This window comes from Heterodontus francisci, chromosome 18 (assembly GCF_036365525.1).
Source record: "Heterodontus francisci isolate sHetFra1 chromosome 18, sHetFra1.hap1, whole genome shotgun sequence".
In the NCBI taxonomy this organism is placed as follows: Eukaryota; Metazoa; Chordata; class Chondrichthyes; order Heterodontiformes; family Heterodontidae; genus Heterodontus; species Heterodontus francisci.
This window is the reverse complement of record NC_090388.1, coordinates 20,070,167-20,084,742: the sequence shown is the minus strand read 5'-3', so window position 1 is coordinate 20,084,742 and position 14,576 is coordinate 20,070,167. Positions and strand designations below refer to the sequence as shown.

The 14,576-nt window shown below is 47.9% G+C and overlaps 1 long non-coding RNA gene and 1 pseudogene across 1 annotated transcript in view; both read left to right on the top strand.

The window, feature by feature from the left end:
• The window catches only part of LOC137379807 (uncharacterized), an 82,695-nt gene that overhangs the window by 24,330 nt on the left and 43,789 nt on the right, over positions 1-14,576 (top strand). The window lies entirely within an intron of this gene.
• LOC137379907 (U2 spliceosomal RNA) lies at positions 5,557-5,723 on the top strand (annotated as a pseudogene).

Sequence of the window (14,576 nt, the reverse complement as noted above, 5' to 3'; positions counted from 1 at the left end):
ATGGATCCAGGGAGCACATTCAAGAGGGTATAGACAGGTTGGTGGAATGGGCAGGCATGCAGCAGATGAAATTTAATGCAGAGACGTGTGAACTGATACATTTTGGTAGGAAAAACGAGGCAAGGCTGTATCAACTAAAGGGTACAATGTTAAAGGGGGTGCAGGAACAGAGAGACCTGGGGTTATATGTGCACAAATCATTGAAGGCAGCAGGGCAGATTGAGAATGCAGTTAAAAGGGCATATGGGATCCTGGGCTTTATAAATAGAGGCACAGTGTACAAAAACAAGGAAGTTATAAAACATTGGTTCGGCCTCAACTAGAGTATTGTCCAATTTTGGGCATCACACTTTAGGAAGGATGTGAAGGCAGAAAAGATTTACGAGAATGATTTCAAGGATGAGAGATTTCTGTAACATGGATAGATTGGAGAAGCTGGGGCTGTTCTCTTTGGAGAAGAAAAGGTTGAGAGGAGACTTGATCAGAGCGTTCAAAATCACGAGAACTCTGGAGAGAGCAGATAGAGAGAAACTGTTCCCATTGGTAGAAAGGTCGAGAACTAGAGGACATTGATTTAAAGTGATTAGCAAAGAAAAAAACAAAGGCAACACGAGGAAAAACATTTTTTCGCAGCCAATGGTTAGGAAGGTCACGGGGAAAGGGGGGTGGGACTAGCCAGAGAGTTCTTGCAGAGATCCAGCAAGGGCTCGATGGGCGAAATGACCGGCATTTGTGCTGTAATCATTATACAATTCTCTGGGCAGGATTTTCCAGTGGGCTTTAAAATGCCGATGTCGGGACGAAATATGGGTCCTGAGACTGTACTTGCCGGGAATAAGACGGGGAGAGCTATTTCCCCAGAGGTGGCCTCCTAGTTGGCTGCCTTTGTGATGCCATCCTATTAAGCTCCAGATGTAGCCCAATCACCGGAAGAGGTAGACACTGCTGAAGCAAGTAGGAGCACATGAGGGTGCTTCAAAATGGAGGTGCCCTCGGAGGCATAAATTTAAAATAAAAATTCAGAGGAGCCAAGCAGGCAGGCCCCTTGGAGTGGAGGGGAAATCCCTTCGACAGCAGCATTTGGGCCGCAGTTGCGGTCTTTGCTGCCAGTGGTCCTCTCTTTGGGGGATGGCACTGGAAGCTGTCTCCCTGGATCTGACGGCCTCTGCACGCGGTTGGGGGAGGGGTGGGGGGGGCTGTTGAGGGACCACTCTATCACCTGCAAGTCCTCTGAATTGCCCTTAATTGGGGCTACCATGGTGCGGACAGCAGATCGGTATTCCTGCCTGTCCCTGGGAAACTTCCCTGGCAGTGGGAATGCATCAGGGAGCTGTCTTTTTTCCGGCCCCTCTGCCTCTAAGCCCACCATCATAGGGCTGGGAAATTTATTCCCTATGATTCTAGCAGCTCTGAGAAAATGGAGCAGAAAAAAGGAGTTTCAGAACTTAAAAACAGCAATAATGTCAGGCTGATGGCAAAGTAGCAGCAAAGGCTACACTTGAACATGAAGGAAAATAGAAACTTTTAAAAGTAAGGGCCTGGAAATTCTGTGTGGGTTCTAATGATCCTTCTCTTGAACTCCCAGGGAAATGATGGAAATGACTGACAATGGCCGTTTAAGGGGTTTCTGCAAGTCTCCCATTGATGTAATGGTGGGAAAATAACAAAACATCCATGCAATTTCAGAGCATTTTATTTCTACTCCTATTTTAGGTTCAAAACTAACGGTGGGACATGAAACCATTTGTTATATCGCTCTGCATTTTGGTGAAATTAGATTCCAAAGCACTTTGAATAGCCTCCCCCATGATGAAGACAATGTCTTCCTCTTGCCTAACTTGGTTGTGGTTGAAACTGAGAAGGACAACAGCTGCCCACTGTACTGATGTTTCACTATAGCTGGGAAATGATTCTGAGCTTCTCCTGCTTTACCACAAAGTGGGACCAGCTCCGAGAAATTTACCTGGCTTGTCTCTTTTTCCCTTGATTACTTAGTTGGTGTACATCAATCCAGAGGGGGCTTATAGAAAATGTGATATCTTTATCCGCAACAGAACAGTCTCCAGCGTACTCTCAATCACCTGTTTTCCTGAATGGTTGGGTTTTTCTCATTATCATTGACCCTTCCTTCTCTGAAATGATTGCTAGAATTTTAGGCCACTCCCCCACACAGGAGCAGGCTGGTGTCGGCGTAGAATTGAGTGCGAGGTGGAGGGTGCCGTTCCCATCGCCTACCGCCCCCACTGTCATTTTACCAGCAGTGGGGGAGGTTGAAAAAGGCCCACCTGTCCCAGGGCAATTGAAGCCCTGAAGTATTTTTCCAGCTGCGGCTGGGGTGTTCAGCACCTGAGGAGGCCGCCTGGTTATACATGATAATACCAGGCAACCTCCTTGTGACCCTGGGCGGGGCTTCCTCCTCAACGTGCGCCCCTGAAGGTGCACCTCCCCTCCTGAACAACCCCCAACCCCACTTGCCGGGGCCCAGCCGATGCTCCCTGGCAAGGCCCGAAACCTGACTCCCCTTTATGGAGGTGAACATCTACAGTCCTCTTCTAGATGGGTGCAGTCCTAGCAGTGGCCACTGCTCCAGGTGACGCTGCTGGGACTGAAGAGCTGCCAGCCCACTGATTGGGTGGCAGCTCTTGGAGGCGGGTCTTCCAGCCTCAGAGGGGCGGAAGTCCCACCTGAGGCCAATTAAGAGTCTGAGCCACACAAAATTGCTGCGTGACCTTTAGGATTTTAAGCCAGTGGGCGGGGCCTCTGCCGCCGCATAAAATTCCAGCCGATGATGATGGCGTCCTTGACAGGAAACAAGCTGACTTGGATAGATAAGAATTAATTAGAATATACAATACAAAGGCAGGTCATTCACCCCAACCAGCCCTTTCTGGTGTTTCGGATCTACCCGAGCCTCCTCTCCTCTTTCGTTACCTAACTCTATCAGCATTACCCTCTATTCCCCTCTCCTTCATATACTTACCTAGCCTCCACTGAAATGCATCTATACCATTTGCTTCAACTACTCACTGTGACATTGAGTTCCACGTTCTCACCAATCTCTGGGTAAAGAAGTTTCTTCTGAATTCGTTATTTAAATTCTTGGTGACCATCTTATATTGATGATTTCTAGTTTCAGTCTTCCCCATAAGTGGAAATATTCTCTCTGTGTCTACTCTAACAAAACTTTCAGAAACTTAAAGAGCTCTATTAGGTCAACCCTCAGATTCCTCTTTTCAAGAAAAAAAAAGTCCCAGGACTGAAATTTATACGAAAACAGTGGTGGCCTGCCTGTTCGGCCGCACGTTGCGGAGTATCGTGCTGAATATCACGATGGGATAAATAGCTGGGGTGGAACCCCCCCGCCCCCAACCTCACGATGACGTGGAGTGGGTGGGCTGTCCGTCCCCGGCAATGGCGTCAACTGCCTGTGTGCAGGCGCTGACACCATTTTTAAAGGGCTTCGAGCCCTCCCATTGAATTTAAATATTTAATGAAACAGGTAACAAAAAAATTTATGAACATTTAATTTGCCCCCCCTCTCGCCCCCCCCATAATAACCATAAAATTAATTACTTGCCCTCTCCCCCCCCTTCCAAAACACTTCCCTTGCGCACCTGACCTTTCCCCCCACCAAAGCACATAAACTTCAAACTATAACCCTTCCCACCATTGGTGGCACAGTGGCGCAGTGGTTAGCACCGCAGCCTCACAGCTCCAGCGACCCGGGTTCAATTCTGGGTACTGCCTGTGTGGAGTTTGCAAGTTCTCCCTGTGTCTGCGTGGGTTTCCTCCGGGTGCTCCGGTTTCCTCCCACATGCCAAAGACTTGCAGGTTGATAGGTTAATTGGCCATTATAAATTGCCCCTAGTATAGTATAGGTAGGTGATAGGGAAATATAGGGACAGGTGGGGATGTGGTAGGAATATGGAATTAGTGTAGGGTTAGTATAAATGGGTGGTTGATGGTCGGCACAGACTCGGTGGGCCGAAGGGCCTGTTTCAGTGCTGTATCTCTAAACTAAAAAAACTAAACATCCCCTACACCAATGATATTACATTGATTCCACTCCCCCTACTCCCACGCTGAGAAACCTACCTGCTCCCCCCTCCCCACCAGTGTTCCGCCTCGGTTCCCGGACAGGGATCTGAAGGCATGGGAGTGCCGGCCAGTGGCATGAATATCGCACCGGGACAGACGGTGGGAACGTGAAGGTAGTTAATTCATTAATTTAAATTTATTTCAATATGTTAATGGCGGTCCCATCGCCCAGCGGTGGGTGGGGGGCGGTTGGGTTAGGTGGCCACCGCAAGGCCTCGCCATCGCCGGCAATATCAGGCCAGTCCCTCTTGGCATCAGGATGCGTGGCAGCCCTCTTCCGGAGGCATTTTCCAGCCTCTCACCCTCCCCCACCCCCCCACAAACGATCCCTGACATCAGGGGGTGGGGGGGGTGGTTCTGTAAAATTCAGCCCCCAGGCTGTTCATCCTTTCCTAATAGATATAACCCCACATTTCTGGTAACATTTTTGTAAATCTTTTTTGCACTCGCTCCAGTGCAAATCTGAAATGTACACACTAATCGAAGTGTGATCTAACCAAGGTTGGATACAGGTTCAGCATAATTTCTTTACTGTTCAATTCCATCCTTTAGAAATAAACCCTAGTGCTTTTTTATGGCCTTATTAACCTGCGTCACTGCTTTTAGTGATTTGTGTATTTACTCCCAGATGCCTTTTCATCTCAAATTGCAATACCTCACAATTATCCGTGTTGAAATTCAATTGCAATTATATGCCCATTCTGCAAGTTTATTCATGTTTTCATGTTATTTGTTACCAATGTCCTCAGTATTGACTATTCCCACCAACTTGGTGTCATCTATAAATTTTAGAAATTGTATTTTTGATTCCAAAATCTAAATCATTAATATAAATTGTGAACAGTGATCCCAGCACTGAACCTTGTGGGATTGTACTCTCTACCTTCTACCACTCTGAAAAGCTATTCTTTACCCTTACTCTCTGGGCGGGATTTTATGTCCTTCCCCACGGCGGGTTTGGAGGTGGGTTGAGCATTTAATCAGGCGGGATGGTGATGGGTAGGGACCCTGCCACCTTCCCGCCTCCACCCCAATTAAGCCCGTGAGGGGAAGACCCATGGATGGCCTTCCTACCTCGCCGCCAATTAATGCCCAATTGAGGACCTCATCCTGCTGCCGATATTAGCCTAGTGGATGCCATGTGGGGAGCATGACAAGCAAACCCGTGCAGGTTACTTGCTAGCTCCCTGGTGGGGAGGGGGAGGGGGTGGTCCCTTGTTCAACTGGCACTTAGTGCCTGATCAAAGAACCTGGCATTGGGAAGTGGGGGGGTGGGGTGGGTGTGGGGCTGCTGAAAGCCACGTCCATGCCTTCGCTGCCAGCCCCCTACAGCCAGCTCCCCTGCAACCCCCCACCCTGCAAAAACCCTCCCGCCATGACATACCTGTGGCATGGGTCCCTTGACGATCCTAGGACTCAGGTGGGTGCTCTACTGGCAGCTGCCACCACCTCCTCGATGGTGCTTCTTGGCCTTTTGGCTAACATCAAGTGTAGTATCTGTTCTTATCAGTTTAATACATACCTGGCAGGGAAGAGACCATGATCAGTGGCCCTTGAATCTGTAAGTGCTGCTTTTGTGCTTTTATTTTGAGTTTTTTGGAGGGTTTCAGCGCCGTTCGCCCTTTAGGATTGGAGATCTACCGTGGTTGTTGTTTTCCTGTTGGTTGGGGTTTTAGTACCTGACCCAGGAAAGCTTCAAGCAAAAAATGGCTGCAACCAACACCCAACCTCCAGGCCAGCGGGCGTGTAACACCGTTAGGGTGGCAGTGAAAGATAGCGAAGGAGGTGCACCCATCGAATGCGCCTTCTTCATTAAAAAAATCCTGTTCGAATGCTGTGGATTCCTAGCTGCGGACATCTTCTGCCTGCAAGACTTCCCCAGGAGTGGATATTTCGATGTAACTTTCAAGAATGTGGTGCGATGTATCAAGTTCTTGAAGGTGTTCAAGGAGAAGGGAAACCAGGCGCCGCTGTCCATCCACATAGTGGAGCCACTCTTCACGCTGCCATCGCAACGCAACCAGGTGGTGACAATCCACCTCTACAACCCCCATGTTCCTGTCATCGATGTGCTCACCTTCCTCGCCAGGTACTTCGAGGTGGCCAGCAGCAGCACCGAGGTCAAGGACCCCTTTGGGATTTAGACCCACAAGCAGCAGGTCAAGGTCACCTTGAAGGTTGACGCCAATGGAGCCATCATCCATCCTCCCTCCAGCTTCGCTATCGGGGGAAGCTGAAGCTTCTTGGTCTACATGGGGCAGCCCAGGGTTTGTCGTACCTGTGGCAAATTTGGACATGTGGCCGCCAACTGCAGCACAGTCGTCTGCAAGAACTGCAAGCAGGAAGGCCATCAGACAAAGGACTGCAAGCCGAGTAAGTGCTGCAACCTGTGTGGTGGGGCAGGCCACCTCTACAAGATCTGCCCCAAACGCTGCCTCAGTTACACACAGGCGGCAAGGTCCAAGGAACGGTGACTGCGCCTCGTGCTGTATAGGAGACAAGCAACCCTCCCCGCAGTGAGGAAAATCCATCTGAGAAGGAGAGGAAAGGGAAGGCAGCTGCAACCAGTGACCCAACATCTACCCCGTGCCTGGAAATTCCTCCTCAACAAACAGAATCCATGGAGGAGGAGGCCGTAGTGGGATAACTGGATGAATGACAAGTGGTCAAAAGGAAAACTACAAAGAGGAAGTCCCAGAAAAGGAACAGGTCACCACCCAAACCAGTGGCAAGAGGAGGCTACCATCTGAGACGGACTACGGCAGCTGCACCTCATCAGATGAGGAAGGGCCGGAAAGACGGCACGTGCAAAAGAAATGGCAGAACACAAAGCAGCTGGAAGAGAAAGCCCCCCAGCTCCATGGCACTGGAAGCAGCGATGGGCCCAGCGTGACCCAACCCCAAAGCGCTGAACCCAGCGAGACATCCAACCCACCCCAGCTCCGGGAGACCAAGAGCAGCAAAGCGTCCAGTGCACTCCAGCTCTAGGAAGCTGGGAGCAGAAACATCCTTGAGGAGGAGCAGAGGGGAAAGACAACACCAGCAGAGGACAGTCCTAACCTTGCTGCGTACAAGATCCACCCCCCCACCCCTGATGTCATCCCAGTGGAAAATAACCCCGTGAGTGACCAGAAGGGTTTTCTGAGCCCAACACAAGTGTACACTATGGGTATGCAGGAAAATACCCAAGGACTGGGACTAGTAAGGATACCTGGTGTGGTAAGCAACATCCAGTTTTAAATGCGTATAAAGATTGCTTCGATTAACATGCGTATCATTAAATTCACTACGCGATGTGTTTTGACCTTGGGTTACTTTGCCAAGGTCAAAGCTGACCCACTGTTTCTGCAGGAGTGTGGGATTCAAGGAGGATCTCCAAGAGGTGAAGAGCCAGCAGGCCTCGCTCTTTGCCACGGACGCCTCCAAGATCATCTTCCGGTCCAGAGTCCATTCTGTTGAGCAGGATGAGACATGCTCGCGTTTCTTCTTCCAAAAGGTACACAGAGAGAGCTCTGTGATCAGCAGCCTGAAGGAAGAGGATGGCTCGGTAACGTCATCTCAGTCTGACATACTAAGGATCAGCAAATCCTTTTATGCTGGGCTGTACGACGTGAAGCCGACGGACAGCATGACCTCCCAGTCATCTATCATGGAGGTCTTAGCTGACAAAGGCCGTCAGGTCCTTTGAGATGAGTAAAACTCCCAGAAGCGACGGCTTACCCGTTGAGTTGTATTTGACTTTGTGGGTACTGGATTGGCCCAGACCTGCTGGAAGTATACGAGAATATGCTTCTGGCCAGCAGCATGTCAGAATCCATGAGGAAAGGCATCATCACCCTCATCTAGAAGCGGAAGTGGAAGAGGGTGGAAATCAGAAATTGGTGGCCCATCTCACTGCTTAATGTAGACTACAAGATTCTGCCCAAAGTCATCGCCAGTCGGGTCAAGTCTGCTCTGAAGTTGGTGATTCACCCCAATCAGACCTGTACTGTATCCGGCAGGAAGATCTCTGATAGCCACACGCTACTCAGAGATACAATCGCCTATGTACGGGACAGAGAGGTGGACACTTGCCTCATCAGCTTGGACCAGGAGAAGGGTTTTGACAGGATATTGCACACCTACATGATGGATGTGCTCTCCAAAATGGGGTTTGGGGAGGGAATCCGCAATTGGATCCAACTGCTCTACACAAACATCAATAGCACAGTCTCAATCAATGGGTGGGAATCAGAAAGTTTCCTGATCAAATCTGGAGTCAGACAGGGCTGTCCTCTCTCCCTGGTCTTGTTTGTTTGCTGTATCGAACCTTTTGCTGAATCCATTAGGAAGGATGTGGGTATAAGAGGGGTGACAATCCCAGAAAACGGAGGCACTCAGGTCAAAGCCTCCCTGTACATGGACGACGTCGCCGTCTTCTGCTCAGATTTGCTGTCCATTCGCAGGCTGATGAGCATCTGTGACCAGTTCAAATTGGCCGCTGGAGCCAAAGTAAATCGCGGCAAGAACGAGGCCAAGTTCTTCGGGAACTGGGCTGACCGATCCTTTGTCCCCTTCACCGTCAGGTCAGACCAGTTGAAGGTACTGGGGATATGGTTCAGAGGGGCCGGGGTGTGCGCCAAAATCTGGAAGGAACGAGTAGCCATGGTACACCATAAACTGAGCATCTGGGAGCAGTGTTCTCTCTCCATTGCCGGTAAGAACCTGGTCATCAGGTGCGAGGTGCTCATGTTGTTGCTGTATATGGCGCAGCTCTGGCCCATACCCTACTTCTGCGCTGTGGCAGTCGTCCGAGCCATTTTCCGCTTTATCTGGAGATCTAAAATGGACCATGTCCTGAGGGACATGGATAAAGGATAAAGGATAAACTTCTGGATAAAGGCAGAAAAAAATACCCAACATCGCCTTCATCCTGATGGCCACCTTTGTGTGCGGCTGCTTCAAGCTGTGTGTAGAACCCCAGTACGCAAACACCAAATGTCACTAAATACTGAGGTTCTATCTGTCCCCAGTGTGCCATCCCTCTGCCCTCTCTTTCTGTCTTGAAGCCAACTATTATCCATTCTGCTACTTGTTCCTTGACTTCACATACTCTGACCTTATTCATTAATCTATTATGTGTCACCTTAATGCCTTTTGGAAATCTAGATAAATTACATCTACTGCATTATCCATTTCTACTCTCTCTGTTACCTCTTCAAATAATTCAGTGAGGTTTGTCAAGCAAAGCTTTTTTGAAATTCATTCTGACTAATCTTCTTCTTTGGCCTCCTTGTCTCGAGAGACAATGGGTAAGCGCCTAGAGGTGGTCAGTGGTGTCAGTCGCTGTGAGGCAACTATGGAGTGACCTCTCCATGGCGCATGCCTGGGCGAATGTATGGAGGTTGAGAGTTGCCCAAGCGTCAAAACCCCCCTCTCGGCCTTTCTGGTGGGGTCCAAAGGAGTGCAGAGCATATTATATTTTTGGTTTCTGGATGTTTTATATTTCCTCTTTTATTAGAATTCCATTATTTTTCGTAGCACCGATGTTAAGCTGACTGATCTATAGTTCCCTGGGCATGTTCTATCTCCCTTCTTAAATTATATTGTATCAAGTTTAAATTTCTACCTCATTGGCTATAAAGTACTTTGGGATGTCCTGGGTCCGTGAAATGGAAACCTTTTTCCTTTGATTTTGGCCTAAACTGCCCAAAGAATTACGAGAGTTTGAAGGAAATCTTCATAGCAAGTTAAATGTCTAATGAACTGTGCATTATGGGATATTTTATTGCAATTAGAGGAAAAAGTAAAGTGTTTCATTAAAAACTCGTTTGTTATTATCTCCTTTTACATAATGTTTCAGTTACTTATAGTCCCAGCTGGTAAAAGAAGGAAAACAGTTAAATACTTCCTGAATATAATTAAATGTCTGTCACTCTTATTTGTACTTGCAACCAGATACTCCATGCCTGGTGTATTCAGCCTAGCATTTGCAGACTAATGAGATCTGACCTGGCAACAAATAAAGTCACTCCATTTTTAAAAACCCTGCAGTACAGATCTGCTTTGTATTATATAGACCTGTGTGGTCTCTTAAATTATTATTTTTATTGGAAAATGCATCTTTTTCTTTGTTTAATCCAAGTGACTTGCAATCAGATTTTAATGGCTGTAAAGCTGGGAGCTTCACGAGGGAGAATTTAGTCCCCGTTATACCCATTTTTCCTGGAAGGAAATTCAGGGAAAAATGCCCTAAGGCTAAAGGGGCCTGAAATACATCCGACCCCATGCTGGCCCTTTGAATATGTTAATCAGGGGCCTAATATATGTTTATAAACAGATTGTTATTAAATTCTTCAACACTGTTGAGTTTTTTGGATTATCATTTTTTTATTAGCTCATGGGATGTGAGCGTTGATGACTGGGCCAGCAATTGTTGCCCATCCCTAATTGCCCTTGAGAAGATGGTGGTGAGCCACCATCTTGAATCACTGCAATCCATGTGGGGTAGGTACACCCACAGTGCTGTTCGGGAAGAAGTTCCAGTTTTGACCCAGGGACAGTGAAGGAACGGCGATATAGTTTCAAGTCAGGATGGTGTGTGGCTTTGAGGGGAACTTGCAGGTGGTGGTGTTCCCATGCATCTGCTGCCCTTGTCCTTCTAGGTGGTAGAGGTCATGGGATAGAAAGATGCTATTGAAGGAGTCTTGACAAGTTGCTGCACTGTATCTAGTAGATGGTACACACTGTTGCCACTGTGCACCAGTGGAGGATGGGGTACCAATCAAGCAGGCTGCTTTGCCCTGGACGGTGTTGAGCTTCTTGAGTGGTGTTGGAGCTGCATTCATCCAGGCAAGTGGAGAATATTCCATCACATTCCTGACTTATGCCTCATAGATGTTGGACAGGCTTTGGGGAGTCAAGAGGTGAATTCCCAGCCTCTAACTTGGTCTTTTAGCCACAGCATTTACATGGCTGGAGCAGTTAAATTTCTGGTCAATGGTAACCCCTAAGATGTTAATGGTGGGGGATTCAGCGATCGTAATGCCGTTGAATGTCAAGGGTAGATGGTTAGATTCCCTCTTGTTGGAGATGGTCATTGCCTGGCACTTAGTGGCGTGAATGTTGCTTGCCACTTATCATCCCACGCCTGAATGCTGTCCAGATCTTGCTGCATGTGGGCACAGATTGCTTCATTATCTTTGGAGTTGTGACTGATACTGAACATTGTGCAGTCATCAGTGAACATCCCCACTTGTGACCTTATGATCGAGGGTTGGTCATTGATGAAGCAGCTGAAGATGGTTGGGCCTAGGACACTATCCTGCGTAACTTCTGCAGTGATGTCCTGGGGCTGAGATGATTGGCCTCCAACGACTACAGCTTTTGTGTTAGGTATGATTCAAATCAGCGGAGAGTTTTCCCCTCGATTCCGAGTGATTTCAATTTTGCTAGGGGTCCTTGATGTCACACTTGGTCAAATGCTGCCTTGATTTCAAGGGCAGTCACTCTCATCTCATGTGTGGAATTCAGCTCTTTTCCCCATGTTTGGACCAAGGCTGTAATGAGATATGGAGCAGAGTACCCTTGGCAGAACCCAAACTGAGCGTTAGTTATTTCTGAGTAAGTCTCACTTGATAGCACTGTAGACGACACTTTCCACCACTTCGCTGATGATTGAGAGTAGACTGATGGGGCGGTAATTGGCCAGATTGTATTTGTCCTGCTTTTTGTGGACAGGACATACCTGGGCAATTTTCCACATTGTCAGGTAGATGCCGGTATTGTAGCTATACTGGAATAGGTTGGCTAGGTGGGGCAGCTAGTTCTAAAGCACAAGTCTTCTTCCTATAGCTGGGTCTAGTCAGGGCCCATAGCCTTTGCTGTAATGTGGCCTAACCAGCAGTCCTTTAAAGGCAATATTGGAGGCTGCCACTAAAAAAGTAAGTAAAATCTTTTTAAATGTACGTATATATGGAGCAAGAGGGAGGGTGAAATAGTATACCATTCAGCTTCAGAGTCTGCCTAAATGTTTAAATATTAGGCATTTTGCATATAGTTATTTTTTTCCTATGACAAACATACCAACAAAAAAGGAATGTAGCAGGAAAATGCTATTTGCTTTATTGTTAAATTCATGTCTGGATGCTAACAGGAGTTAGCCATGTAAACAGTGGGTGTGGGTGTGGATTGGTGAGAGTGGAGGAGTGTTCGGGGGTGGTGTTTTGGAAGAGAAACCCAGAAGTACAAGTTTCCTCACATGTTGTGGAGTTTTAATTACACAGCATGCATCTTTTGTACTAGGAAGGTTTCCTGCCTGGAAGTCAGTCTACTTGACAGACTTAGGCGGAAATTTATGCTACCCCAATGAGTCGGATGGTGGTGGGAGGGTGGTGTAAAATGAAGCAGGAGGCTCAGCGAAGCTTTCCTGACTCGCTGCTGCCTCTGCCCTCCTTTATGTAGGGCGGTGGGGAGGGGGTGCGTAAAATGGCCCCCCGCCTCAGGCCAATCAAGGCCCTTAAGTGGCCACTTAACAGCCACTTAAGAGCCTTCACCCGCCTCCACGCGGATTTTACGTGTGGCAAGCGGGCGTCCTGAAGCCAGGAAAAGCCACCTGGGAAAAGTATGCAGCTTCCGATCGTCCCGGGGGAGGGAGGTCCTGCTTATCGGGCACAGGGTGTCTGATGATGGGCTGCCCCCACTACCCCAACCATCCCCAAGATCCAACACGCCCCTATTGCTCCCAAAGACCACCTTTGCCTTGTCGGGGCCTGACTGATTACCCCCGGCGAGACAACCACAACTTATCTGCCTTCCCGGCTCCCAGGCATCTTCTGTGCATGCTGGGCTGCAGTCCCAGCAGTGGCCACTGCTCCAGGTGGTGCTGCTGGGACTAAGAGCTGCTGGCCCGCTGATTGGCCAGCAGCTCAATGAGGCGGGACTTCCTCCCTCAAGCAGGTGGAAGTCCCGCCTCGGAACAATTAACGCCTGCGGATCGGTAAATTGCGGGTCTTATCCCCAGGCAAGGTGGAAGCGGGTTCGCCACCGACTTTTGAGTCGGTGGCTGGCTCCCATCCGCCCAACATGAAATCCCGGCCTTAGCTTTCAGTCAGGTGGGATGCCAGGGGTGCCAGGTGGAAGCACAAACTGTGCTATCATCAAGACACTTACCTTCTCCCCAAAGCTGTCCTTACCTCCTTTCAGCTGCCAGATTTCCCAAGGCCTGGGAAACCTAGGTGACTACTGTAAAACCTATACATCAGATTAAATCAGAGGCTGTCAGCCTCATTAAAATACTTCAACTGGGACCAGGTTGGCTGCTTATCTCTTGTTCTGCCTCCGTTAAGCCTAGAAGTGGGCAGGTTGAGGTTGGGTTTCAGATTTTTTTAAATTTAGAATCTAATCTGATCTCAACCTAGGCATTTTTGGTGCTAAAGTTCAGGCCTATGTTCCTCCTTTATGGACTGCAGATTAACAGCAGGTTAAGATGTTGGCAGCGTAGACATGAAATACAAATGTGGTTTAATTTGCAGAGTGCTATCATTATTCTGAAACTTCTGTGGGCCCTACCAACACCGGTGAGCAGGAAACAGATTAAACTTAGAAAAATTACACATTCTTTAAAATAAAATTTCCTTATTTTGAAAATTATAGCCAATGCTGATAGTTGAAAATCCATTAGAAATGGGATCATGCTTTTAAGTGCAATAATTCAAAACTATTCTTGCCTCTAAATCAGAAGGTTGTAGCTTCATGTTTCACTTCTGGACCTGAGCACGTCACAGCACTGACATTTCAGTGCAGTACTGAGGGAGTGCGGCATTGTGTTGCCTAGCAGACAAGATATTAAATAGAGGTTCTGTCTGTCTTCTCAGGTAGATGTAAAAGGTCCTGTGACACAATTTGAAGGAGAGCAGTGGCATTCTTCCAGTATCCAAATCTATTTCTCCGCCAAACACAGATTGACATTGCTGTTTGTGGGATCTTGCTGTGAGCACAGTGCCTGTAAACAGCTTTGACTACAAAGTAACCTGTTGAGCTAATCCCCTGGCCTCAAGGATAGTTACCAGGTGCTCATTAGATAACACATGTGGCTTTTAGCCCTCATCTTGTGTCTCAGGCATGATGTGGGCCATTTTGCGACTGATCTATAACAAAAATTCTACTCAATAGCCATTCAGCTCAGTTGGCTACACTTGCAATACCCTCTTCAATCTTACTCGTGAATTGATTTTCCCCTTTTGTTGCATTTCTTGAGTTTCTGCAAAGTATACAAGAAAAGGAGATTGGAAGAGGAACCTGTGCATGAACATGAGCAGCCAATTATTTGCATTCTTTGCTGTACAAACACTTCATTATTTACTTGGTTAGGAAACATACCAGTGTTATCCAGATCCAAGGAAAATGGTAAAGAATAAAGCTAGACACAAATCCTTTTCTCAATAATCAGTTTATTCACAAAATACCCTCCACACCCTGTGTCCCAGCAGGCTCTCTTT